This window comes from Phaethon lepturus, unplaced genomic scaffold (assembly GCF_000687285.1).
Source record: "Phaethon lepturus isolate BGI_N335 unplaced genomic scaffold, ASM68728v1 scaffold13838, whole genome shotgun sequence".
Lineage (NCBI taxonomy): Eukaryota > Metazoa > Chordata > Aves > Phaethontiformes > Phaethontidae > Phaethon > Phaethon lepturus.
Window position 1 is genome coordinate 21,032 of NW_010558476.1, and position 27,575 is coordinate 48,606.

General features: G+C 38.1%; 1 protein-coding gene across 1 annotated transcript in view; it reads right to left on the reverse strand.

Annotated features, from left to right (window-relative positions):
• Positions 1-27,575, reverse strand: part of LOC104625453 (mucin-5AC-like) — a gene marked incomplete at its 3' end in the record, with an annotated part of 62,298 nt that overhangs the window by 20,785 nt on the left and 13,938 nt on the right. The gene's annotated exons all lie outside the window — the stretch shown is intronic.

Here is a 27,575-nt window from a genome sequence, read left to right on the forward strand (position 1 = left end):
GCTTTAAGCATCAGTAAAACTCTTTTTCTAGCCAGAGGGCCTTAAAAATATGTCCCTTTTGTACAGGAAGAATTCATTTTAGAGTTAGAAGTTAGATCTAACTAAATAATGTAGTTAATTTAGTTTGGATCTCTGTCCTTTTACCGAAAGCCAAAGTTACTCTGTATTTTACAGTTTCAAGCACTTTTTGTAATAAACAGCAGAAGGAAAATAAATGCACAAGCCACACAGAAAGAAATGTCCCTCCAGTAGATACATTTGTGACCCTTGATTTTGCCCCAAAGCAAAAAAGCTTTTTATTTCCAGCAAAGAAACCATTTTTCATTTCATTCCACTGCAGCATCAGAATAGCAATACACATAAAATCTGCAGGGGCCAGATGGGCTTTTAATGCACCACTTAATGAGAGTTCATCAGAGGGCGGGTTGCAGGGGAGGCTATGCTGAAACCGAAAAGGCAGGCTCACCCTCTGCTGCATCCCACAACAAGGGCAGTCCGTGGGTAGCACCGCTAGAGGGGCCAATGCTGAAAGCAGAGCTGCAGGGAGCTCCCTAAGTCCCTTCCTTTTTGCACCAGCTGGGGGTCTGCATCTGGTGTTGGAAGGACACATAGTGCCCTTTTTTTAAGCTATGAACCATCCAGTGCGTCTGGGCTCCTCTTCTCCACTGCCTAGCCTCAGAGAGCTTTTTGCTTCTCTCTCCATGCACTGCATGGCTCCAACACCCTGCCTCATGGCCGTATGCATCGCAGATTCCCGCTTCCATTGCACGGTGTGGTAACGCTACAGCTAGACTTTTGATGGGCTGTTCTTGGGCACTACCACTTTTTTAACACAGGTTGGTGTGGAATTACCTGGAAGCAGGAAAATGTAAAATCATAAAATAAGATCTGCATCTGAGATCAAAACGCACTAAAAACTAACACTGTTGTTACCTTAAACTTGGTGAAGTATACGTAAAAAAGATTTCCACTCATCTGTGAGGAATACGTGCCCTCTTAGAATATTTAAAGCAGCTCCATTTGTTTTCATCCCATCAAAAAACAAGCCTGTGCTCTAAGCTTTTATGCAACCTCATGTACAGAATAGATGAACTTTTAAAATCTGTTGTCCAATGTTTTTCAAGTAAAATCTCTCATTTTTTCAATACTGTATCATCAGCTGATAAAACAAACAAAATCTTTAATAATGCATGCAGACAGACTCCACTGATTTTTTCCTTCCTGAAGCCACTTTTGCGCCTTTTGGTTTGTGCACTTAGAAATGCTGTACTACCTTGAAGTGGACATCAAAAGCTAAATGCAAATCTTGAGGCATTTTGGTAGAAATGTGAGTTCCGAGTGAGTTCCACAGAATTCAGTGGAGCTATTCCAGATTTTGACCAGATAAAATAGGATGAGAGCATGGGCTACAATATGAATTTTCAAGACAGTTAATTTCTTCTCCTTAGGAAGGAAATTATTTGTAGCAGAATATAAAATCTTGCATGAAGGTAACAGGTCCATTAGCTTCAGAAAGCCAAGAAAAAAACATTTCAAACTCCAAAGCAAGTTATACATTCTTTTAAACAGTAAAAACACCAGACAAGTGAATCTTCCTACCTTTGATCTGTATGAAGGCAAGCACTAATATTGATATCCATAGCGGTATTCGTGTCCCACCACCTGTGTCCATCTTCTGGAAGTCCGGTAGAAAGTACCGAACAACCTGCCTTTGAGGAAATACCTGTCTGCTCTCGAGTCTTATATAGTGAGAGAGTAGATTTTGGCTCAGTTCCCAGATTGTTTCACAAGGTCCTTAAAAGGTGGGGCTTCAGAAATTTTAGTTTTCCTTTGCAGGTGCACAGGTAAATAGAGGATGCTCTGACTTTCCCTCAGGTATTTGCACTCTAGGAGGAGTGTTCTTTCTACAGATCTTTTTGATGAAATGTCAAGAAGTGAGCAGGAAGAATTTTTGGTCAGGCTTAGTCTTCCCAAATTGTTACGTGTTACGGGATAAATACAACTTAAGGAACTTCCAAGTGACTTTTGAGCAGGAGCTTGGAATGAATGAATTTTTTTTTTGTTTTCCTCCTTATGGTAAATAGCGGCAACTTTTCAAAGAAACCAAGGAAGTTCCATCTGGGACAGATGTTTTTAATGAGTTTTCACCTATCTATGTAGCTTCTTTGCCTGTGAGAGTGGAGAAATCAAATGCCATCTAAGATCAGCATTTATTCACAGGCCAGGCACAACACAGGACTACACAGTGAAAATCCTTCAACATTGGAGAGTCAGTAATATGGACCCTTCCTTGAGGGATTCTTCTGCTCACATGGGCAGTTTTTAGTGCTACTTCAGCTGTTTCCCATCTGAGTAAACATGATTTCACCATAACAAATCAGATTGATTCTACCTACAATAAAAAAAATATAGATTTTCTTGGTGATTGCTGTTCCTAGAGACACTAAAAGAATGTCCTTTGGAATGTTACTTATCTTAGGAACAATGAGAGAGTGAACAATGTTTTGTGAATGTGTTAATATATTTATTTACAGCTATGTTATTTTGGTGAATTAACCTTTTATAATGCTTTACCCTGGGGTGTAGAGAAACACAGCCTGTCAGTAGGAGGACAGATTCCCATAATCCCACATGGGATCAAACAGTTCTTGCAAAGAAGAAAGTACTGGGGTGGTACCCATATTCTCTGGCAAGAGGACAAGATGTAATTAGATTTAAAACCAGGAATGAAATTTAGGTTAGACATTGGGGAGAAAATTTCTTTTTTACAAGGATGGTGAAGTATTCATACATGTTGCCCAAGACGACTGTGGAATTTCCATCACTAGTGATTTTTAAGAATAGGTTAGAAAAACACCCACCTGAGAATGGTGTAAGTGCTGTTGATAGTGCCCCGGGGCAGGGGAATAGACTAAATGGCCCTTTGAATTCCTTCAAACATGATTTTCTATGGTTTTTTTTTTTCTGAAAAATAATATGTATTCTCTCTGTTGGAGCAGTTATATTTGGGGAAGTAACTTCAACACTGAGAGAGAAATAAAAGGCACATTTTTTTCCCTAAGCAGTAAACAGAAGCAAGAAAAGATGCTGTCTTTCCTGAACATTTTAAAAGTACAACTGGTTATTAATATTTAAATAAAAGTAACATATCTAAATAAAATTGGAAGTTTTGAGGAAAAGAATTGGTTGCTTTCAGTCATGAGTCATACCTCTGGCAACTTTGTTGATGTATAAGTCTGTAAAATTTACCTTAGCATTACTAAAATGAGGAAAAGAAGATGACTACAAGATACTTATACATACAGAAATACATGCAGTGAAAAGTTAAGGGATTTATGTTACTGCCTCTAACAATTATTATCAAAGTTCCAGGATGAAGATCTAAAAAAGAAAAATTTTAATGGACATAACTGGTGTGTAATTAAAGTAATTACAAAATAGTCTAGTAAACTCAGCTGGGTAGCACATGGGTAGCACACAGAAGCTTACTAAGTGATTCTGTTGGTGAGAAGAAAAACGTGCTTTATGAATCATTACATTGGTTACCACCGAAAAATCAATTTGTATCCACAGTTGCTATGCTGTGGTTTCATATATACAGGTTAACATTTCCTACATGTTCAGTGAAGTACTATGACCTCTCAGAGATACCAGTTTGGTCACTACTGATGCTTCCTTTTGTAGGGCCATCACAAATTATTCTGAAACTGGTTTACAGTTAAATTTAACCCTTTTGACTGAACTTTAAGGCACCATAAAAAATGGTTCTCTGTATCTTCATTTTTGGCTGAAAATCTCAAATCCCTTATATGTAATGGGTCACATTATCTATACACTCCTAAGTGGTTATTCCATTGATTAATCCTCTTGTCATGTTAACTTCCATTACCTTGTGCTGACTTTTTTCAGAAATTATTATAAAATGTGTCAAAATATAGGAGACATGCAAAAATAATTTCCAAACATTTATGATAAATTAATTTAGTATTATTACTAATTATTCAAAGAAATAATTCCTCTTCAAATTGTATTTCACCTGCATTCACTCAATAGACCTACACAGGTGACAAGGGAGAGGATTTTTTTTAAGATTTCTTTGGGGTAACATGTTCAGATTTGTGTAGCTGTTTATGATCACATCAATGCACAGTTGACTGCATAAGCAGAAGTATTAATACACTTTAAAAAATTATTGACGTGGTTATTTTTTAACAGAAAATATAAAAGATTCTGACATAGCATTTGATCTGAAAACCCTGACATCTCTTTCTATAGCTTCTCTTTCTTTTTCCTGGGATCGTATTCCTACTTTCTGTACCTGAAATTAGTATTTCATGAATGATTTACTGAATGATTTACATGAATGATTTTACTGAATGATACATTTCAGTAAAAGTTAGCATTTTCACATCCATTCTTTTTAATCCTACATGCTCCATGGTGATGATGTTATTCACACATCTTTCTTTTTCATGGGATCATATTCCTACTTTCTGTACCTGAAATACTAACTGAATGATACATTTCAGTAGAAGTTAGCATTTTCACATCCATTCTTTTTAATCCTACATGCTCCATGGTGATGATGTTATTCACACATCTTACTCATGATTTCTGAATCTGGTTCTTCATAAGAAAAAATGAGATTGTCATATCTTATTTTCATACATCCTCTCTGTAGAGTGCAAATAAAATGCCATAGCAAATTTGGTTAACTTTCAGGTGCAGTAATGGTTGAAATCAATGTCTCCATTCATATTTCTAAGAAACAGAATGGTGGACTTGCAGACACATGCAGAAGGTATCTAGTCCATCTACTGCTATATTGGAGTACCTTCATTTTGAGGGAAGGATGAAAACATTTGTAATTGATAGAAACTATGGCACTTCCTCTGTGCCAGCACTAAAATGCAAGTTAACAAGGATCTGTCTGCTGGGCTTTTCTCTGGCTGGTCATTTGCCCAATTCTGAGGCTGAGTTTAAGCTCCAGAATTGGTGCTGGGACATTAGGCTTTGCATTCAGCTGAAGTATCATTCTGATTGCCCCTAATTTTTGATCTGTGCAAATTCAAACCCACATTTTTTATCTGAAAATTTCTATGGAAAAGTGAGACAACTGATCACTTTCTATTCAAAAGCTGTTCATTGACATTATAGGTGTTAGTAAAGAGACCTCATTTTGTAAGCATTGTGTGTCAAATATACCCATGCTCTTATAGTAACCAAGTTCCTTTTCCTGGGAAAGATCTGAAATGTCATGCCTGGTGTGGACTGAGTCCACAGTAATGTGAGATTAGCACAAGTTCCCAGAGTATCCCTGCACTGGTATAAGGTGTTTTCCCTGTAATAAAACATTCAGAGGTTGAACAGCATTGGTTTAGCCCATGCCTACCTTCACACCTGCCAAATTTCAGGTTGTCATTCCCAGGATTTTTGCATACAGAATAACCTTCATCGTGACTGGCTGCTTCTGCTGTCTGTATCATTACTGTTTCTTTGCCTCAGCTCTACCCACAATCAGTGCTGCTCTGCATTCTTCTCTTCCTCTTCTTCCTCCAGTATCCTTGATGTTCTTCTTGACATACCCATTTGAAGACAACTTGGGATCTGGGGTTTTTTTTGCAGTATTTGGCGTTACATACAATGCTATATGTTCAGAGTATGGCTCCTGTTGGTTTCCGCAGTAACTGAATGCTCAGCGCTTCTGCACATTCAGTCTTGGTGTTTCAAGCTGATTGTCCAGAAAATGAAGAACGCACAGTTAAAAACCACAATTATAATTTGATATACATCTTTTAACTGCCATCACAAATTTACATTGTGGCACGCAAGCAGCTTGATGATACTGTCCTTGCTCTTTCCAGAATTTTCTTCATTCAGTCACTTCAAATTTAAGTTCTGCAACAAACAAACAAATAAACAAACAAAGCAGAAAATCTTAAAGACACTTTTCCTAGAAAGATCCCTGCGATGCTCTGAGTAAGGGAAGGTTCTGCAGAAAAAATAATGTGCATCCTGTACCACAAGGAGTATGAACATACAGGCCAAACAAGGTTTCCATGTTGTCTGAACATGTCCAGGATCTCTCTGTGTATAAAGGGGATAAACACTTAAGCCTCTTTATAACTTGTAAACACAGACACTGCAACTGTGCATACTAATATTTGTAATTGGTATTATAGACTAAAAAATAGATGTATGCATACATACTTGCGGACATATTTACATTGTGCAGTGGTGCATGTTGCAGAGATCCCTCTGCTAACAACAGCCAAGGTAAATTTATAAGAGGAAATAGTGTCACTACATTGATATGAAGTTGCGGCTAAGAGAATTTGTCTTTCTCTGAGGCACTGACACTGCAACGTTCTGTTTGGGATCTTTTGATGTATCTACCTAGGGCTATGCTGTGCCATAGGGTCATAGCAACACTGCCTAAAGACAGCTGAAAGCTGGACTCTGTTACATAGTGCCATAGTGCCCCCAAATCAAAAACCAGTCGTCTTTTAGAAGCAATTGGTAAGTGTTTGCAGAGTCAGAGAAATAAATGGTACAACTAGTAAAAAGGTGGGTGAAACGGAGTGCTGAGCAGAGCAGTATATCTAAACCCTCACAGGGACCTATTAGTGATGCACAACCTCAAAAAAGTCTGCATGTTAGAATACTCTAGTGGACATCACTCTGCTGAATGACACTTAGATATGTTTGTAATAATATAAACAACAGACCGTGTAAGAGTTTTGTCAGAAGTCCTGTTCTTAGTGGAAGTTGTACAGTTCTTCCTTCACTGGACTCTCGCAAATATATCCTTAGTTTAAATCTGTAGGAGACTTTCTTTATGCAAAAGGTACACGGAAAGTATAATCAAATACAATGTAAAGAAAGACCAGCATGCAGAACAATACAAAATCCTTTAGTCCATGTATGATTCAAGACTCTGAGAAATTAACTAAATTTATAGCTGTGGTATAAAAGTTAGCAGAGTCCTCTTTAGTATTTCAGTTAAAATATTGACATTTGTTTTAATAATTAAAGTTCCTGTTATGTGATCCTCCTTGACAGGAGAACATACTGCACACTTGGTGGGGGATGTATATGTGTATGTTCAATTTCTAGTTGTAAACTTTTTAAAGTTTCTTTTCTATATTTAGCATTTCAGTTTACAAACAGATAATGGTACAGCAGAAAGATTTAAAGTAATGGAAGATGTTGGACAAAATACAGGGAGATACAAATCAGCCACAAACTAATTTCACTTGGAAATTTGGGTAGGTTTTTAAGTGTCAAAGGATCACAATCTGTTCTGCAAGAACTTATTGCAGCAGCAGAGATTGGGACCATAGGTACTTTGAAGACAATCCTGGTGTTCACTCATGTGGTTATTGGTATCATGCTTTATATTAACATTGTCTTAATCCATTGTTTTATTTTTAGTTTAGTAAATTTTATGCAAAGCTTCTATTTATTTTTTATAAAATATTATTAAGTTTGCAAGGTCAAAACCCTGGGAGGTATTGGTGTTAAGAGCATCAGTACAGTTTCATGATATAGTTTTAAATTACATGAGTGAAATATTATGTTTCTTAGAGGGTTCTTGCATTTTTTAGACAGAGCTTAGATAATGAGTATCTCTTCAGTCATTTGTTAAATTATTTTTAACTATGTGTCCTAACACTTTGTTACTGTGTGTTATTCAAACCTTACTCTGAATTTAGACTCATCAATTTCCTCAGTTGTTTTTTTTTTTACCCATGACTGGAGTACCTGAGATGTTCATCAATAATAATGTATTGCTTTGAAAATATGTTTGGAAATACTTGGATTTTATTATCTTTGTTTTACATGTTGCTAGATGACGCATAGAAAAGTTGTGGGTATCCAGTAATTTTGGGTGAACACTCCTAGGACTGATTTTTCAAAGTACTGAGCTTTATTTTGGTAGTGTACGTGTTTAGACTGTAGGCTTCAGGTAGAACTGTGAAGGTCCCACAGTTCTGCAGCTGAGGTGCTGAAGTGTCCAGTATGGCATCTAGAAGAAAACAAATCACTGACTGTGAAAATTGCAGTTTAAACAGATATGTGCAGCATCTAAAAAGAACTATTCAAATAGAAGAAGAAATTGAATCCATTCCAACATGGTGAAATCTGTGTGCCACATTCACTCCACAACAGCCAATTCTCCAGGAAATGAGAGAGAGGACTGTGGACAACCATCATGCTCACAACATGCCCCTCATTCAACCTCGAATCCAGGTTCGCCCTCCCTACAGCAGGTGCTTGATGTGCACCCAGCGGAGAACAGCAGGAACCAATGATATACTCGGAGATTGTGTAATACTGCATACGCACAAAGATGGCACATTACAACTTCAGATAGCCTGCACTCATTACTCACGTAAGTAATCCTTCCTCATTGAGTCTGAGTGGGTAGAGGAGAACTTCTCATGAGAAATTCTCCTTTCTGTGGGCTCTGTGTTGCAAGTTATCATAGACTGTGGTTTTTAGGTATATCCACTAAATATACATCATGAAGGTGACTAATGGGTCTACATGGTTTGCTAAGCTGAGCTGTCAGCCACCTTATCAATTTGGAATGTCAAAGTATGATATAAAACAAGAATGCTGTCAAACTTGAGCAGCTAGACTTGTACTGTATTGAACATTCAGTACGTCAGTGGATGAATTGTCTGTTGACCTCTTTTATAGTCAGTTTTCGACTTTATTGATCTGAAAACTATGAAAATCCTTATCTGTTTTGATCCATTGCTGCAAGTGACTGAAAACTGGTGTTGCATGTTCATGTTTTGTACATAAGAACTTTATTGTCTGAAACTTCTTCCCTTGACCTGAAATGACTGCCAGAATTGACAGATGAGTAGAAGATGATTCTGTTCCTTTCTTTTGTCATAATCAGGCAAACTTTATCAATGGCAGTTCAACTGTCAGTCTTCAGTAGGAATATGATGTTGTAAGCTGGTAGCAATTGCTATAGCCATTGTCTAATTTTGACAGAGTACATCTTCTAACTCTGCAGCTCCTTTGAGTGCTAACAATATTTCTGACTAAATGAAGGCAGAGTCTGCATTAGTAGTAATAAAGTGAACAGAGAGAATTCCACATAGACTTCAGATTTGAAGCAGATTTTGGCAAACTGCTGATTAGGAAAGTAAGACTAAATTATAAACTGTTTATAGTCACCCTAGAAATCAAAATAATGATATTTCTAGATTTGCCGGACAGTGTCAAATTCACCTAGTTTTCATAATAAAAATAGTATTCAAGTACTTAGTTTCCAAAGGATAGGTTTCTCTTTTCATTTGTTTCTCTAGGTTTTCAAACGATCTTCTGTATCTCATCTGTATCTTGATACAGTGGCCATTGTGGTAAGGTGGAATATGTGGAATTTTTTTGTCAAATTTTATCTTCCTGATAGTTTTGTCCTACATTATGTTATCTTAAGACTTATTTTGTGTGTGGTTAGTTCTGATACGTGTTTGTGGGCTGAAGCCATTATACAGGTACAGAGTAGAAGAGCTACAATTCCTTTTGAACAACACAACAAAGCACATTTATCTCTTGTTTATATTGCCCTACAACTAGCTTTAGGGAAACACCCCTCTGTCAGTTCTTCATGTGTTTTCCTTACTTTTTTTTCCTTCTTTTGAGAATATAGTATGTGATAGAACAAGAGTAATTTGTGCTAGAATGTATTTATCTTATTGGTTGCAATGTATTATTTGTGTATGTTTCAATTTCGTGACTGAAATAATAGTAGATCCTGCTTATTTGTGAAAGCACTAAGCCCTGTTGTTGAATAAGTTCAAGTAATTTTGTGGAGAGCAAGCTTTTGACTGTTGACTGAAACCAAGCTCAACACTATTATCCATTCCCCTCTTAATAAAATAAGAATGTTGTTACTGCTTCTGGAAAGTGTTTTGGACACTACAGATAGATAGAACATGTTGCATTAGACCAAATAAGATGCAATAATGAATGCATCAAATGCATATCGGAACCAACAATCTCACAATCTCCGTGCAGTGGATGCTGAAGAAAACTTCACCATTGTAGAATTAATTACATGATCATGGAAGAGGCTGCAAAACACATTTCTATAAAAGGTTGACTTTTTTGGAAATTGAAAGTGAAGTAGAGTTTCTTATTGAAGTTTATCTCAGATTAATATTGACACAAAGGGTTGTCTTCCATTATTAGCCTTATCAGTGCTATAACATTTTTGATAGCGAAAATGTCATGAAATGAGGAGACATTTTTTCTGTCTTTACAAGAAGGAACAAATAAATTAGTTTACTACAATCCTTAGAAAGAAATAGAAAAATTTGACATATGTTTCATGGCAGACAGTGAGCTCTTAAGCTTTCTGAAACAAGCACATTTTAGAAGGCTGTCCATCTCCATTTTCCCTTTCTGTCCAACAAGAAGAGAAACAGGAAAAGTAAGTTTGTTTTTATGGTGTGGATCCTGCAGTTTTGGAACTCCTTTGTATGCTCATTTGTTCTCTCTGAATCATTCTTGCAAACAGGTGGGGAGTGCTTTCTTTTCTTACAGGTTTTGGATTGAATTCAAGACTCCAGGAAACTCAAGTCTCTTATGCTGATGTACTTTCAAAGTACTTCAGCGTAACTCAATTGAGCTGCGCAGCAGCAAACCTGCATGTGAGTTCTATGCCCTTTCAATGACATTCCAAACAACTTCTAGTACATTTCAAGCCTCAAAGATTTAAAACCATCAGAGATCATTGTGACTATTTTTGTTGAACCAGACCTCCTCTATAACCCAGATTACACTCTCATATACTTTTTATCCTGTACTTTTTTTCGTGTAACTTACCAATTTACATTTGATTTAGGGCAAATCATTCAGGCAAACATCCCCTCTTGGCTCAGATTCCCAATGACAGAGAATTGTCTGCATCTGTTGATAAGCTGTTCTAGTTGTTATATACTCAACATGGCTAAATGACAGGGTCTTAGTTTTCTCAGGGAAGAGTCAAGGGGAGGAAGCATGCATACATCAGCAGCTGAAGCAGTGCCCAGCTAAGCACTATGTCAGTTTGCCAAAAGATTGATGTTAAAATTTGGCTAAAATAGGTTTGACTGCCTTGTTTTTCATGGAAAGTTTCAGCTCCCAGGAGCTCAGTTCAGTTTTACTCCATACCAAGTGAAGGTGGATCAGATCAAGACAAATACTGCCTGTAGGTGAAAAACGTGAGAGAAGCCATTCACCATGTTTGCAAATCATTTGGGTTGCATATAACCAGAGGTGTTTTGAACACATTGGAGCTGTACAATGGTCACTTCAGCATACTTACAGGATTTGTGGTGTATTTCAACTTTGCTGTAACTGCTGCATATCAAAAGGGTTAAACGATTTTGTGTTTTATCTTACAATTTGTATAACGCTTAGTAATTACTGAGTTATTTATGCATGTTATGGCTTGAAGCTCCATCAAGCCAGACCCCCGTTTGAACCAGCTTGCCATGGCTCACATGAATACACTGATTATGCTAACTGAGGAAATACAAGATGTTTTCTTATTGCAATCACTTTCCCCTCTAGTGGTTCCAAGCTGAACTTGTATTACTAAGAGCTCATAATGCAAATTTTGTACATTTTGTCTCATGCAACATTATGATAGCCTACACTCTTAGGTAGTCAAAACAGGTTTCAGTGTATCTGACCTATTAAATCTTCTCATAATTCAATTAAACTTCGTCCACTGAAGGATTCCTTTGCAGATATTCGCAAAACTTACTATGCTGTTGTCAAAGCTAAAAGCAAAACCTTTGCTCAGCTTGCCCTCAAGTCTACAGGAAGTAATGATTATCTCTGTGTTGTGCAATCCATTAAATTCAGCAGTCCTGGGAGGAGATGATCCACCTTGATAAGCAATCTACTTTGACAATCTACTTTTCCACTAGAGAAGCTAGGGGAAAATTCCATCAGCTTGGAATATGAGTCTCTTTAACTTCTAAACTGCAAAAGGCTGGGGGGGGGTGGGGTTTACATAGTAATTAAAAATAGATATGCACGGTTGGCTTCTACCTTAAAAAGTTTAAAAATCACAGGCATTGAAGGGATGGTGGTTTGTGATAGTTCTCACCTTGGTAAATTGAGGGATAGCGTAGAAATGCCTGAGAAACCTGCTCAGAGCAAGAATTGTAAATGAATAGATAAATAAATGGGTCTAAGGACACTTTCCCTGTGTAAAGAGCAACAACTGTTTTCCACTGTACAGTTCCAACATTTAAAATTAGCCAGGACAAATCCCATGAAAATCTTAAATACACAACAAGCCTAGCCACTGTCTTGGGCAACATATAACAAAGCTCAGGATTTAATAACACAGGATAGCAGGTTAAATGCTAAGGGTGGAGTCCAGAGCTACGGCATTGATGGTGATTTTAAGGGCCCACACTCTGAGTGCACATGTTCAATCACTCTTCCCTCTGCCATTCCCTGAAAACAAGGCACATGAAACTCAGAGCCACATCTCGTAGTGTGAAAACAGTATTTGTTGAACTACTGGAAGTCTGAAACAATGCTTTTGTTGGCAATCTTCTTGATGTGCGCCAGGGAAGAAATGGTGTAATACACAGTATTGGAGAAACAGCTCCAGATAAAGATCTCCTCTGCATTACTTTTTCTCTTCATTCCAATAACCTCAAAGAATAAAATTACCCTTGATGGAAGTGCAGTTCTGGCAGGCGTGCAGGGAATGTTCTTGTGTCTCTCTCATGGGAATTTTGGGAGATAAAGGAAGAAAAGTGGAAGGAACTATAGTAGTATCTTGTAGAATGGTAATCATAGAATCCTAGTATAGTTTGGGTTGGAAGAGACATTTAAAGGTCATCTAGTCCAACATGCCTGCAGTGAGCAGGAACATCTTCAACTAGACCAGGTTGCTCAGAGCCTTTCCAACCTGACCTTGAATCTTTCCAGGGGTGGGGCATCTACCACCTCTCTGGGCAACAACTTCCAGTGTTTCTTCACCCTCACTGTGAAAAATTTCTTCCTTCTATCTAGTCTGGATCTACCCTCTTTTAGTTTAAAACCATTACCCCTTGTTGCTTCTTAAGCTCTGGCCAGAATCACTTGCTTACAGCACACTGTTTCTTGAAGGTATTGCAACACTGGTTAAGATGAGCTAAAAGAACACCTTCTGGAAATGCAATTGAGAGGGGCTGAGCTGAACTGAAGGTGTTATGAACAGACTTCTTCCTTCATGTGTCACTACCATAACCTGCAAGTAACATCTTTGAGCTTAAAGAGAAGGTTTACCCTTACAATTATTAATGTATTTAGAGCATTATGCAGCTATCCAGCTTACTGGCAATTGTTCCTCATGTCCCCAACACTTCAGGTCTCAATAGCATATCCTTGACTACTTTATTTGGGGAAAGCCATAAGTCTGATGGTGCTTCCTAATGCTCTACTAGTGCTAGCAGGAAATGTAATCGTTGTAAGAATCACTGGTACTTACAGATTGTAGTCTGATTTGAGAATTTCTCTAAGCAGCATGAAGCTGCAGTATAAATGCCTGGCAGCTTGCATACATAAGGCTGTGCAGCAGTGCTCTGAAAGCATAAGAGTTTCAAACTTACTCAATGGTAAACAGAGGATAACTGAATGGAAGTAGTATGATGCTGTTTTACTAACATGCTAACTGGAAATTATAGCAAATTGTATGCCACTTTCCTGGCTGTCTTTTGGCACCTCAAATTCCTTTTGCCTACCCAAAATCAGCTGCTCAAATAGTTTTTTTATGTTCTGGTCTTAATTTAGATATTTTTCCAGTTTATCTGGATAATTTTGATGCCAATACTTTTTTCCAGAGTACTTGTTGCCCATGCAAGGTTGGTATCTTCAAGAAATGCCATTATCCAAATCATGGATGAAACACTAAATGGAACTATGTCAGAAGAAATATCAATTTACATGTTCATAAAAAGAACTAGAATGATTTGTGATATGCGTATAATATATACTAATGATTTGCTATATTAGTTTAATAACTTACTAATTTATAGAATTCCTGTCTTAGAAATTTCCCACTCTGTTAGTTATTAGTGCAAAACGTGTGCTGTTTGAATATGTCAGTAGTTTCTATTGGAGTGAAGAGTGGATTCCTGTCATGACAGTATTTTTAAACAAAATATTTAGCAAGTACACAGCCATAGAGAATGCACAGCACTGCCAAAAAGTTGTTCTCTCTGGTGCCAAAACACTAAATGAACAACTTCAAGCCAAGCATCTGTGAAAACAAAGACTAACCTGTTAAAACCATTATCTAGGAGAACAAGAACAATAGCAAAGAATACCATTTGTTAGTTGGTTTCCACCCAGAAATGTATGTTTAATACTAAGCTGTGCTGTGCAGACAGGTATCTGAAAGGAAATTTCTCACACTGAGTAAGAACAAAGTACAGAAGCCCCATTTCATTTTATCCCAGATAAATATCAGGCTTTCTCTTGATAGTAACCATACAGGCCATGACCATCCACGTCCCAGATTTGGAATTCTTGTTGAGCCAAAACTTCACGTCAGGCACTACAAGGTTATATCTGTTTCTGCAATGACTGAAAAAAAACCCAAACCAACCAAAATCACACTTTTACCTGAAGGGGTCTCCTGGTCAATCTAATGTAAATAGAAGAATCATTTATTCCTGTTGGGTGTTGTGAAGTAATAAGGAGTTTAAATATACTGAGCTGAATACCGCACTCAGCCAGCATATACACTAAGCATGTCAGTTTACATATGGCTTCTGGGGGTGTCAGACGGCATCTTTTACACAATAGAAAAGACAAATGTTACTGTATCTGTCTCAGGTCCTTGGAAAATGACCCCAAATGTCAGCACGAGCCTTATTCTTGACTGACTAAACAGGGAGCAACACACCTGAAAGGACATATCCTGGTTGATAGCTATGGTGCAGCAACAGCAGGAGATAAACACGAGTCCTCAGAAATTTGTCTTCCACTGCGCATGCCCACGTTCTTTCCATAATTACATTCACTTGCAGATCAACACATTTCACTCAGGAAATTTAACTCTATTTTGAACCAAAACTCTGTGGTCGGGTTAAACCCTTGGATTGTGAAGTGTATTCTGTCTTTACCTGTTGTAAAATCTACAGTTGAAGTAATGAAATATATTGAACATATAGTCCTTGTGATTAATTATATCAAACATCTGTGTAATTATCCCATGACTTCTGATTGTTTGCTTGGCTGTTTGAGAATGTGACTACCCGCAGTGTGTGACTTCCTGTTGACAAGATCATACATTTTAATTGCTTGGGAAAGTAGAACTTCAAATTTGGAAAATACTCTGGGCGTCCCAGTGAAATTCAGTTCAAATCAAGCCTTGTTCCAAGTCCCATTTCCCACTTCCTAGGCAAAGATTCGGCTGATGAGTCCTGACTATGTCTCCTAGCAGGGCTACAGACTCTCTGCAACTGGAGAAAGGCTGAGTCTCTCTTTAGCTGCTTTTCTGCACTGGCAAGGAGTGAAGTAGGGATTCAAAGACTAAAGCTCATGTGAGAACTGAATGATGATGCTGACTGAGTTGGAACTGAGCAGTTTGGATGAAACAGACTCCTTTTGTGGCACAAAAAGGGAAAAGGCCATTTTTCTGGTTGGTAGGGTTAGAAAATGATGGAGGAAACTTTTGACCTTTCTCACAATAATTCATTTCGTTTTCAAATACCACTTAAAGAGGAAATTCTGCATTCACATGAACTTAATGATCAATGGATGTGGCTAGAGGTGCTTATTCTGACAATTATTTGTTTCAGTGAACAACGTCCAGATCACTTATTTGTACCTGCCATCTTTGGGAGTTATAGAATATTTGTCTAATTTTATTTGTTTAAGTTTCCATATTTGTTCAAGGTGCCAGCTGGGAAGTGGCTTTCGGTAAGTACAGAAAATAACAACTACCTTATAATGGAAAAGATTTTAGGTTTTGTTTCTAACATGATTCTTACATTGGGAAAAGGGTTGAAGTAGTGTTTTCCACACTATAATGCCAATTTGGGATTATATGAAAGTCATGTTTAATATTGTTTGAGAGGGAAAAATGGTTTGCCAGTAAGATCCAACTTGAAAGAAGCAGAGGAGCTCAGCAGAGATTTCCAAGGCAAAAGGTGAATTGCCTGAAAGTGTTGCATCTCTCCACTCAATTAAGGACACAGATGCCGGAGTACTTCGTGTTTGTGGCAAGGCACCTCGGTCTCTTGCTGCATGTAGCAACCGGTAGTGCAAAAGATTGGAAGGAGAGCTCTAGTCTCCCAAAGGGTGAGGCAACAAGAAAGGCTGCCTGAAGACACATCAGTCATGCAGATCTCTTGCTGGAGAAGAAAATAATTTTGGTCTCAAATAAGATGAAGGGAATACACAAAACCTTAGAGATATGTCATTTTTATATGAAAGGATAGAAATGCATTGCATAGAAATGCAATTTTTCATGTGAATGGTGGAATGGAAGTAGGGGGTTTTTTTCAGAACTTAAAGTTTCTCTTTTCTTCTGCTGTTTGATTATTGACCCTTAACTAGCTGAATCAAGGAAGACAGTGTCCTGGACTAGCTAACACTGGCTTTTTCTGCCAGCTCAAACCCTCTGGCTCTTTTGTGAAATTGTTTCCTGTGACATTTGCTGATCTCTTTTAATAGCCCCTTTAATAACCAGCCTTCCAGAGGTACCTGACCACTGCACTAGCTCTGCAGCCAGCAAGGCAAGAGACAGTAACCTTTGAAAAGCTGTCCTCTCCGAGACCATTGCTACATTTTTACAGAGAGTGACTTAAAGGAAATCCTGCTGACAATATTCAATTTTGGCTTTAATTGTGTAATAATGTAATACTTAAAAATAAGATAAAGATATTTATAACTTAGATGAGTCCTTCGGAAAGACTGAAACAATTTTTTTAAAGGAAAAAAAAACATAAAATAAGTCAATCTAGGACTTGAGGTAATGTTCAGTTAAGCATGGAAGTTAGACCTGGCAGAGTAACTATTGGTTGGCCCAATTTTTTTATAAATGGGCATAAATCCACTGACTTTGATTTATAAGCTCATAGAACTAGGTTTGTGTTTAGCCTACTCTATAAAGGGGAATGATTATTCTATCATTGTATAAACAATTTTTAAATCACTCAAAGAGGATATAATGCTTTAGGATGGATAGCAATTCTTTCCTTTATCCCAAATTCAGTGAATGTGAACACCTAGCTATAAAAGCCCTGTATTTCTAATACGTGATCGCCCTAAACAGGGGATCACGTTGGTCCCTTAAATGATGTTTCAGAACAAAGGTTGTGTTATACTTCAGTATCAGACTGAAGCCCTCTAGATATTTAAGTTAAAGCAGAATTCTAGCAGGGTATATATTCTTTGCTGTCTATCCATGAAAATTAAATTTAGGCCAGTGAGAATAGTATGTGTTATTCCTATACATGTGACAGTCCTGCATTCTTGTAATACTGTTCTGGTACAAATTCTCCCAAAAATACTGAAAAATTGACATCAATTTAAACAAATACTTATATCAAATGTCATAGGAAGCCATTGTTTGGAAACACCTGGCTGGAAAATTTCTGTTCTGTTACCAAAAATTAACAGAGGTTAATTCTTGGGTACTGTAAACCAGTCCTCTTAAATCTACTTACTTAAATCTCTCTCTGTTGATTTAATTATGAGACTGTCCATGATGTACTGTAAGAGAGGAGCACACAGCCACTAAATCTAACCTTTAAAAGAGATGCTAAGGTAGGATTCTCTGCCCTCCACTGTGGCTATTCAGATATACACCTGAACATTAACACTGAAACCATCATTTACATCTTCCAAAGCCTGAGAATGTTTGGATCTGGATCACGTTCTTTTCTCTTACCTCTGGTTACATACTAGGCTTTGCATGTTCCACATTTATGGCAGGCAAAGGCCTGTTATTTTATAATACATGGCTCAGACCACGTGTCTAGTAAAAATGAAGTGTTGGGAATTGAGGGAAGATGGCCCAGTACGGGAACAATGAACTGAGAAAACAAGGAGGAGCTGGGTGACCTACAGCCAGTCTTGAGTAAGTTGCAGTGGAAGGTGGTATGAAGTCATGAACACATAAAGAGAAGCTGAACTGTTGTCTTTTAATATATATATGTGTGTGTGTGTGTGTGAATATATATGTCTCACTGTCAGGCCAAACCTCTGCTCTGCTAGATGTGTAATTACAGGGTAAAATAAAACAGAGAGCAAAACAGGTTGTGGATGGCACGCAAGTAATAACATATGGGAAAATGGTCTTAGTTAAAAACAAGTGCAAAGGCTAGAAAGTGTGGAAGCAGGGTATAGCGCAACTGTTCCGTGGAATATGCACAGAGGACAACTCTTTGAGTAAATATTAGCAAAGAATTACTGCAGATATTTGTCCAGGTCCAATGAAAGTGTGTGTGAATGTGTGTGAAATCAGCTGATCAGTTCAGCCACTGCACACCTGTTCTCTTGGAGGCATTCCTTCAGTTGGAAGGAGCAAGTGCGAGACTGAAATGTCAGAACACCCTGCCACAGCCCGTTCTGCCAGGCTCGTGGCATTGCATAAGATGCTCATAAAAGGAGGAAGTCATGAAAATGCGTGCAAAATGAGAATACCCTGCAGGAAAAACATCTGCCCCCTCTGAACATTTGCCTCCAAGATGTTACAGTTAAGGCTAGGACTAGGTCAAGGAGGGAAATGAGCTGCATTTTAAACCTCTTTACCCTCCAGTTATTTGTGTTCAGTCAGTCACCCACAGCTAATGTTTCTCCTTTTTTTCCGCCTCTGTTATGACAGACCTGAGCTAGAGAAGACATGTACCATGTGTAGAAATAGCTCTTTAGTGAATGAGGAGGTCCATGAGGACCTCCTTCAAGACGCAATCACTGTATCATGGTGATGATGGAAGAGGTTCTCAACCGATGTTCACACCAGTAGCAACTGTTTTTTGCTGCTTCAACAGCCACGTCAACAGAGAGCAATGTTCAGAGTGGAGAATGGCCTTGATAATGACCTTCTTTTTTAATTTTTTTTTTCAATAATGCTCTTAAAGCAGATTCGGCAGTGCCACACAGATCACCAGTTCCCAATAAGTTTGCTGTGCTAATAGGAAAAATGAGATTTGGAGCAGAGAACAATCTCATCATAAATACCTTTGGGCTTCTCAGTGCAGGCTGGGAGGCTGAGCCCAGGCTTCCAGGGATTTCTGCTGCGGTGAGTTTGTGGAGGTCCGAGGAGCAGGGAGGGTATTGGGCTGAGGGGAAGATAGCCAGCAGGTGAGAGGGAAGAAGGAAGCAGTGACTGGGTTGGAAGGAGTAAGAACAAAGAGAAGAATGTAGCAGCAATGAAAAAGGCTGGAAACTAGCTGCTTTTATACTGGGGTGGGAAAGGTGATGTGATTAAAGTGAGAAAACAGAAAAGATGTTAGTTTGTTTTTAAGTGTAGTGGCATTGACTGATATGTTTTTACACATTTAGTTAGGATGTCAGATTAAAAAAAAGGTTTCAAAACTACAATGAAAATGAAATTGCTAGCTTTCCATGTAAGGTTGTTTGAAGAGTTGTGAACATGTGTTTTACTAGCATGATGCTTTTGATTTGTGGCAAACAGGTGAAAACCCTTTGTAGAAGCTCTGAATAAATTGCTGAAAAGATCTTGGATCTCAGCGAGTGGCAATCTGAAAACAGCAACTGGAATAGAACAGAGTTCAGTTCAGGAAAAAAGGATAACAGTATGTGATTTTATTTTTTTTATTATTTTCATTGTAAAGACCTGCAGGTTAGAACCCCATAATGCTGAACACTACACACATGTAGAGTGAATTTTAGTCCCTGCCAAGTACAACTCACCCTAAATAGACATGAATACTGAGAAGGAGCAGTTATATATCTTGTTCTTTGCCCTCACATAAGTCTGTTGTCAAATTCAGGAAGGACTGCAGATCTCCTAGTTTTGTTACAGCCACTAAGCTTGTATAATTTCCCAAATTTCCTCTCCTTATGGATAACCTACTCCATCTTTCTGATGCTATAAAGGAGGAAAAGTTCTTGTGTTAGGTAGGGTTTATGATTAATTTCTAAGGTTTGGTGGATTACTAATATTTAAGCAGGTCTTACTACAAATTATTCTTGCCCTTCACAAGTACATGTCTTTAAATATTTCAAAATCACAGATCTGTGGCTAGCAATCAACTACATTTTTTATTGGCTTGAGGCAAGTATTAAACTAGTTGCTCCTAGGCATAAGCCTTGCATATTAAGTTTAGATGTTCTTTTCTGGAGCCTGCTTACACAGCTTGTTTCTTGTAAAAAAAAAAAAAAAAAAGGTAAGATGATTGGATATTTCAGAACGAAGCACACAGGAAAACGTTTGGAGTTCTCAGTGTGTAATACACATCACAAACGTGTAACCGTCAAGAACTGGCACGTATTTTTCCTTTCTTCCCCTGGCTTTCTTCATGGTCCTTAGATCAAATCTCAAGGTATCTCCAAACATGACATCTCATTTCCTCTCCTAGACAAGAATTTTTGTGACAGTAACTTCTTACCTTAACAGAGTCTTAGCACAGCTAACTTTGTTTCAGCACTCATACTCAGCTCTTTCAGATGCAATGACCTTTTTCACTGGTGACCAATCAATCAGCTCTGAAAATACCTTTTGATGATAAAGAGTAATTACATGAATGGCTTACAAAGAAATAACTCGTCTCCACCTGTATACAGAGATACAGTCAGAGGTCACCAATTAACCATATGGGATCCTTGTTCTGCTCAGTGGCTTCCTGAAATAACATTATATCTGTTCTAGGATTAAATAAGAATCCCTGTTCCATGTCAATACAGGTCTTTATCTTCCTATTAGTCCTGTGCATATGCAGGTGGGTGGTGGATCATATGTAGATCTCTGGAAGGAAGCTGAGCTTCTGCAAATGGTTTATCCCTTTGAAATTTGCACTAATCACCCCTCTCCAGGTAATGGTCCACGGAACAAAAAGATGCATGGACCTTAACAGACGTAACACACTCCATTTTAACTATGTCTGAAATCCCTGTGATTTCATAGTTGTATTTCTCACAGTTAGAGTCCCCTAGCCAGCAGCAACTCCAAAAATTCAGATCCAAAGCCCAAAGCTGTTGGATAAAACAGTTTTAGCTTCCCAAGGATGCAGCGCTGTGCTGTATTTTTGTACTCTGTGCAGAGGAGCAGAAGCAACATTTCAGCCTATTACCTGGCACAGCATCTAGTGACAGGTTCCTGCTGTCCTAGAGGTTGCGGAGCTCACTCATAACAGCTCCTCATCTGGACCTACTGTTTGGATTTTGTGTGTGCACCCATGGAGGAGGGATAGCTGTATCAACAGTAGTGGAAAGGGAGAAAGCAGAAAAAATCTTGAAGCATGTAAGCCCTCCACATAACAATTGTTTTTGCTAATGTGCTAAAATATCTCTAAAAAGATAGAAGTTATGCTGCCTGCCAACTATGGTTGTTTCACCTGATTTTTGGGAATGAGCTGACTGGTCATTGGAATGTTTGAGTTGCAGCCAAAAACAGAAGAGATAGGAGCATGGGCACTTCATAGGTAATTATAGATGCAGTATAGAGAAAAAAAAGTGTCAACTTCTTTTAAGAAACAGGTAAACCATTTTTAATAACTGATAAAACAAAAGTAAAATCATTTACTGTTTCCTTTGACACACTCATGTGTCACAGTAGAGCTCGTATTCCCTATCTGGCCAATAAAAATGTTAGCGGTGTGTGGAAAAGTAAAGAGAAAAATACTTTCCTTTAAAGACAACACAAAAAAGACATAAAGCAAGTGAAGTACATGTATACGAAATCTATAAATGTTACAATAAAGGGCTTGAGATAGCTATATGTATATCAGAAGAAAGCAAGCCAGAAGCTCATAAAAACAAAAAGGGTATAAAACCCTTTATGATGAGGGGAAAAAATTAGTTGTCATTAGCTGAGAAAATATCAAGCAGAAAGTTGCCTGGTTTAAAATAAATTAGAAAAAGGAATTCATATTTTTTTAAAGGAAAAATATGGACAGAGGAAAGAAAAAGGGTAAAAAAAGCTGAAATATAGTTTAATTTGAAATAAATACCTTTGGGAACAAAACTAATGGAAGTGGCTTATGAAAGACATTTTCATATTAACAGGAAGCAGAGAAAAACTAAAAGCAAATATATAAAAATAATGTATAATAGTAATGATAGTTATAATTATGGTTATCTTTATTTTATAGACTTTAGAAATCCCCCATCCCTCTACCTTTTTCACCTGATTATTTTTAAAGTACATAATTTGTTTTGCATATTCAGTGCTATCATAATGTAGTGCCAGCATGTGCAAGTGCTCCTCTGAATGCCCACTACTGGTAGCTCTAACTGTAGTGTTGTGTAGCATTAAAAATGGACTTCATCACCCCCTTGGAACTTACATGTCTTAACCTGGGGTTCATTTCATGTGCAGCGTTTCAGTGTCCTTGTTAACTGCCAAATTCCTTGGCTTTACTTCAGAGTTAGAGTAGGTGTTTCTCAAGGAAGCATTTAGACGGAGAGCATCTGTGAAAGTCCCCTTTATAGGTTTGAAAGAATGAATCTTCACAGCCAAATCCAAATAGAGTTTTCTTCCCCATCAGTGGAATGAACCATTCTTGCACTAGGATATGAATGCAAATACTTACCTCCTTTGAAGTCAGGAAACCCCACCATTTACTGTCTGAAAATGGAGGTGAACACTGAACCAGGAACCTCAAAGGAACCTAAACTCTCCCATTGACTGGAAGATCCTGATTTAGTAACTCAACAGAAGCTTGGCTTCTGTGACGACTTAGTGAGGTAGGTGCTATAGGTTGTTTTCCAGGCATGATAGAAAAACGTATAATCCTCTCTTCAACTCTGTGACATTTTCCCCTTAAAGCTCTGTGAATTTTAAAACAGAAACCACTGCTGTACGAAAAATCATACAGTGGGTAGAAAGCATGGTGGAAAATCAACATATTTGTTGATTACATTTGTTGATGGAATAAATATTACATTTATTCCATGTAATAAATACGTGGAAGGGCTGTGAAATCAACATGTTCAGTACATTCTTCTTCCTGACATTTCAGATGTTTATTAAAATGAGAATGGAAAAAAAAGTAAGTTCTCTTCAGTATTTTCTCTTTATTTCCTTAGGAGTTTGGGTTTTTTTGTTTGTTTAAGTGAATTCACATTTACTCAAAAAAACATTTTTATCTTTAAAACTGATTCTGATGAGAAATCTTTTGACTGCTTTTTCATATATTATACCTAGAAAAGTAAAAGAAGTAGAATTTTTTCCTGCTCTGTTATTTATTTTATGTCTTTTGATTCTTGTCTCTGTCTCAGAGATGATATGACTGTGAAAAGTCTGCGGTAAATCACCAGGGTGAGAAAGGAGCTTATCTTTTCAAAATGAATGTAGTCAAATTTGTGTTACACCCTCTGTGATCTGATAACAAATTTGACATGCAAACCATCGCAGAGACATATACATGCAGGTAATCCACTTATTTGCAGACTTGAACAAATATTGATAGAAGAAACACCATACCTGTGGGTAATGATCCACCACACTGATGACAGATCAGAGCCCTAACTTGAGCTTGTGCGTGAAAATACTGGATGTACTGGATGTACTGATCCATTTTTCCAGCAGTATAATGTGTTTCCTTCTTTTGAGTTAAAATTGATCAAGTCAAAGGAGCAACACTGATCTTCCTGGGTCAGGTGTCAGAAGCTACATTTGAATGCCACTTTAATGGTGTTTACTACAGAATGGTAACTGCAGGTGTAGCTATACTACATGTTCCAGTCAGATTTTTGGTGGGCTGAATGACTTCCTGGGGGTGACTCTCTCCATTGTTAGCAGCAGAGGACCAAGAAACTAAGTGTTGGGTTTAAGAGACTCAGTTAAGCGCATTTCACAGTCTGAGTTTTTACATAGTCTGTGTAATTCCTGATTCCATTTTGGGTAGGATGCTATGGACTAGGTGTGAGAGGTTATGGACTAGGTGTGAGAGGTTTTGTTAGACCAGTGTAAACCAGAAAGCGTGCGAAATCCCTTCTGTAAACTGCTTTTTATTACGAAAATAACCCATCCTATTTTATAGATGCTAGAGCTTTTGATGTGATGTCTATAGGAGTAACATCCTACATTTTGGAATTACTATTATCACATTTTTTGCTATATAGGAAAGTTTAAAAATGTAGCAGTAATGTTTTTGTAATGGCAGTGGTATGAAGATATTTGTAAGGTAAATTTTTGGAGGAAAGACAGAAAAAACCAGACATAAGCATGAAAATTCTTAGGTTGGACAGTGCTCTCTTTGGTTGGGAGCACTTTGGATACTTGCAGGTTCCTAAATTGCTTATAATATCCTAGTGCTTTCACTCTAACTTTTCATCCTGGAGATCCAGCCCAAAAAAAAAGGATGTTGAGTCTGAGATGGGCCAGTATCATCATAGTTCAACAGAGGAAAAGAAAGGGAAACTGTTCTGTTATTTTTAGAAGAGAAACTGCCCTCCCACATGTTCACCAGAGACTGCTTCCTCAATATGTCTTGCATGCCTGCTTGACGAGGAACCACAGGCTTCAGTGTATCTGGCTGTTCAAAGCGTATATTTTGCAGGTGTGGAGCCAACATGCAGCTATGTAGTCAGCATACCACATGTCAAAGCACGGGCCTTTCTGAGTCTCTTGCTGAGCATCTCTAAGTTGCTAGATTCCTATCAAGAGCTGCTACTAGAAGAACTGGTAACGAACATTATGACAGGATAAATTTTTCTAAAAAGATCTTTCTAGCAACCAGTCCACTCCAAAAAGGAAACCGCTCTCTCCCTCTATCCCCTGTCCCCAGACAAAAGAAGCAGCTCTCCATCTGCTTGCTTGGAAGGCTCACTTTTTGCCTACAAAGGACATTAATATCAAAAACAGCAAGCAAAAACATGACAGGTCAATTCCCTCCCCCATATATTTTCACTTCTTTTTTTTAATCCAGATTCGGGGTGGACATTTCCTCCAAGCATATTATACTTTTTTCTTTTCTTTTTTTTTTAAATCAGGAAGGTATGTCTCATTTTAATACATCTCTATGTTGCTGACGTGAATGACAGTGAATCAACTTTTCTACTTGTTTGGGTGGATATGAAGGCCTATGTCCTCCTGATGCCGTAGGTTCAGGACTGCTAAAGGAAGTCTGTGAAGGAGAGACTTCTCTTATCGCTTGGGATTTCTGACTTGCTAATCTGATTTCAAAGAAAAATTGTTTATAGGAGTTCCTGGTTCAGATCCTCTTCCTTGCAAAAGTTGATGTCAAAGCACGTACAACAGTAACTGGATGAGCAAGTCAAGCTTGCTGAGTTCAGACCCAGATATGCTAACAATTTACTGATTTAGCAGCTCTCAAATGCCAGTTAATAATCAGAGAAATAGCAACCCATTCAAAGTTACTGAGTCAGAAAATCTTACTTCTTCCTGTACGGGTACCAAAAACCAAGTCTGTGTGATGTTCCAATTCAACAAATCTCTGTGTCAATGATGATGTTTATCTGATGCCCCTGGCTAAATGAACAGATAAAAAAACCAGCCTGCATTTTCTCCCCTCCACACCACCCCCCTTTACTTCCCATTGCTACTCACAGGGTTTTATTACCCACACTGTCTGTCTCTTGCAGTATAGTCTGACCAAGCAAGTGATATGGTGAAAGAGGAATGCAACTCAAGCTACTTTTTGTGTGCCCATTCAGCCTCTTCCTGGTAGCAAGGGGGGAGTATCTCCAATAACATTCTGCACTCAGACACATGAGAGAAAATACTTGCTTGGGGAAATTGTGTGAGGGGGGACAAGCTACATGATACCCTTCACAGGATCAAATGGTATAGTTAGAGAAGGTGATGAACCCACCACACTTCAGACAGAATAGTTAGAATTTTCCAGATGTTTTCCTTGTGCCCCAAATCAAGCTTCCAATTCCGTTTTTAAAAGACTGTATTCCTGACAAAATGTAAAATGTATTACAGGAAATAGACATCTGTGGTCACAAAAAGAAGATAAAAGATTACATTACTTTTGGGGTTTTTTTTAACCAGCTATATAAAATCATCTCCCTAAAGTATTAACTTGACTTGTTCAAGAGAGAAATGCTTTGGGAAAGTCAGTAACAGGACTTGTACTTATTTACTGCAAAGTAGCAAAGGCTTCACCTTCGTGACGCCTTTAGAGATTCTGATCCAAGCAGACAGTAAGAATTTTTATGTTGATACCCTTGGGCATGTCCACCAACAGAAAACCCCCCATCACTCAGGGTTAACAAGGAGGTGGAAGTCTTTTGGGAGACTGCAGTATTCAATTCTGCATGGCTAGTGGCAACACCCAGAGCCCAGGGGGTCAGTCAGTCAGCTTGTCTGTGCCCACGGCCAGTGGCAAGCCATATTCCTTTATCGTAACAGTGACTATACATCAGTTCCCTACAAAAAACAAATTGTGTCCTGGGGAGTGGGCCACTTGCATCCTGTTGGCACAGTCCATATTCACGGTTGTTCCTTTTTGGCTGCATTCCCTTGAAGAGACGAGGAGCAGCTGTGCAGGAAGTAAGTGATGCCCATACCGCCTAATGCTTCCTCCTGTACAAACAAATGGTGAGCTACACAGCCTGGTTAAAGACGTGCACGGTAGTGCTGCAATCAATTCTCCTGTGCATGACCGCATGACACCAAATGAGGGCTGCCACAACTGGTGGGCAGGTTGGAGATGTCCCATAGACGGAACCTGACCTCTACAGCTGCCAATATTGCAAGGTCTTGTGAATGACAACTTGACGTATCCATCTCTTAGGCAGCAGCCCCACAGAGCAAAAAAAAAAAGCAGTTGTTCTTCTTGTCTGAAAACAGTTAGTTCCAGTTTTCTACCAAAACATCAAAATATTTCAGTTACTTTAATTCCATTATGAAAAGCTTTAAAGCCCCTTTCCACAGATTATTCTAAAATCAATATGTGGGGTTTTTTCTTTACTGATTTTTCCATTTGCCACTTATCAGAACTTTCAAAAGGAAAGTGGAACTCCTTTTGTGCCACATCACTATGCCAACATTGAGCAGAAAAGTAACAGGGTATAAACCCAAAAGTACAAGAGAAAATATGAAAGTAAAAGAACCTCTGTTGTCTTATTATTATATTTGTTCTAAAGAGAAGAAGGGCTTGGAGATGTGGAAAGGAAGGGAAAGAAATCAAAGGAGGAAACAAAAGTCTGATCATTTGAAACATTCAAAAGAGTATTTTTCTAAGTATGCTTGAAAGAGTGAAAGTATGTTGGACTTCAGTGTAAAAAAATTCAGATGTCTAACTTTTTATAGGCTTGTATGTGCATGTGTGTGTGTTCATGTTTAAAACTATAGCAATCAATATATAAAAAAGTCAAGTATTTGGCTTTGGAAAATCAAAAGCTAATACAGGATGCCAAGTTTTAGCTGTGTGATTATTACAGAGAAA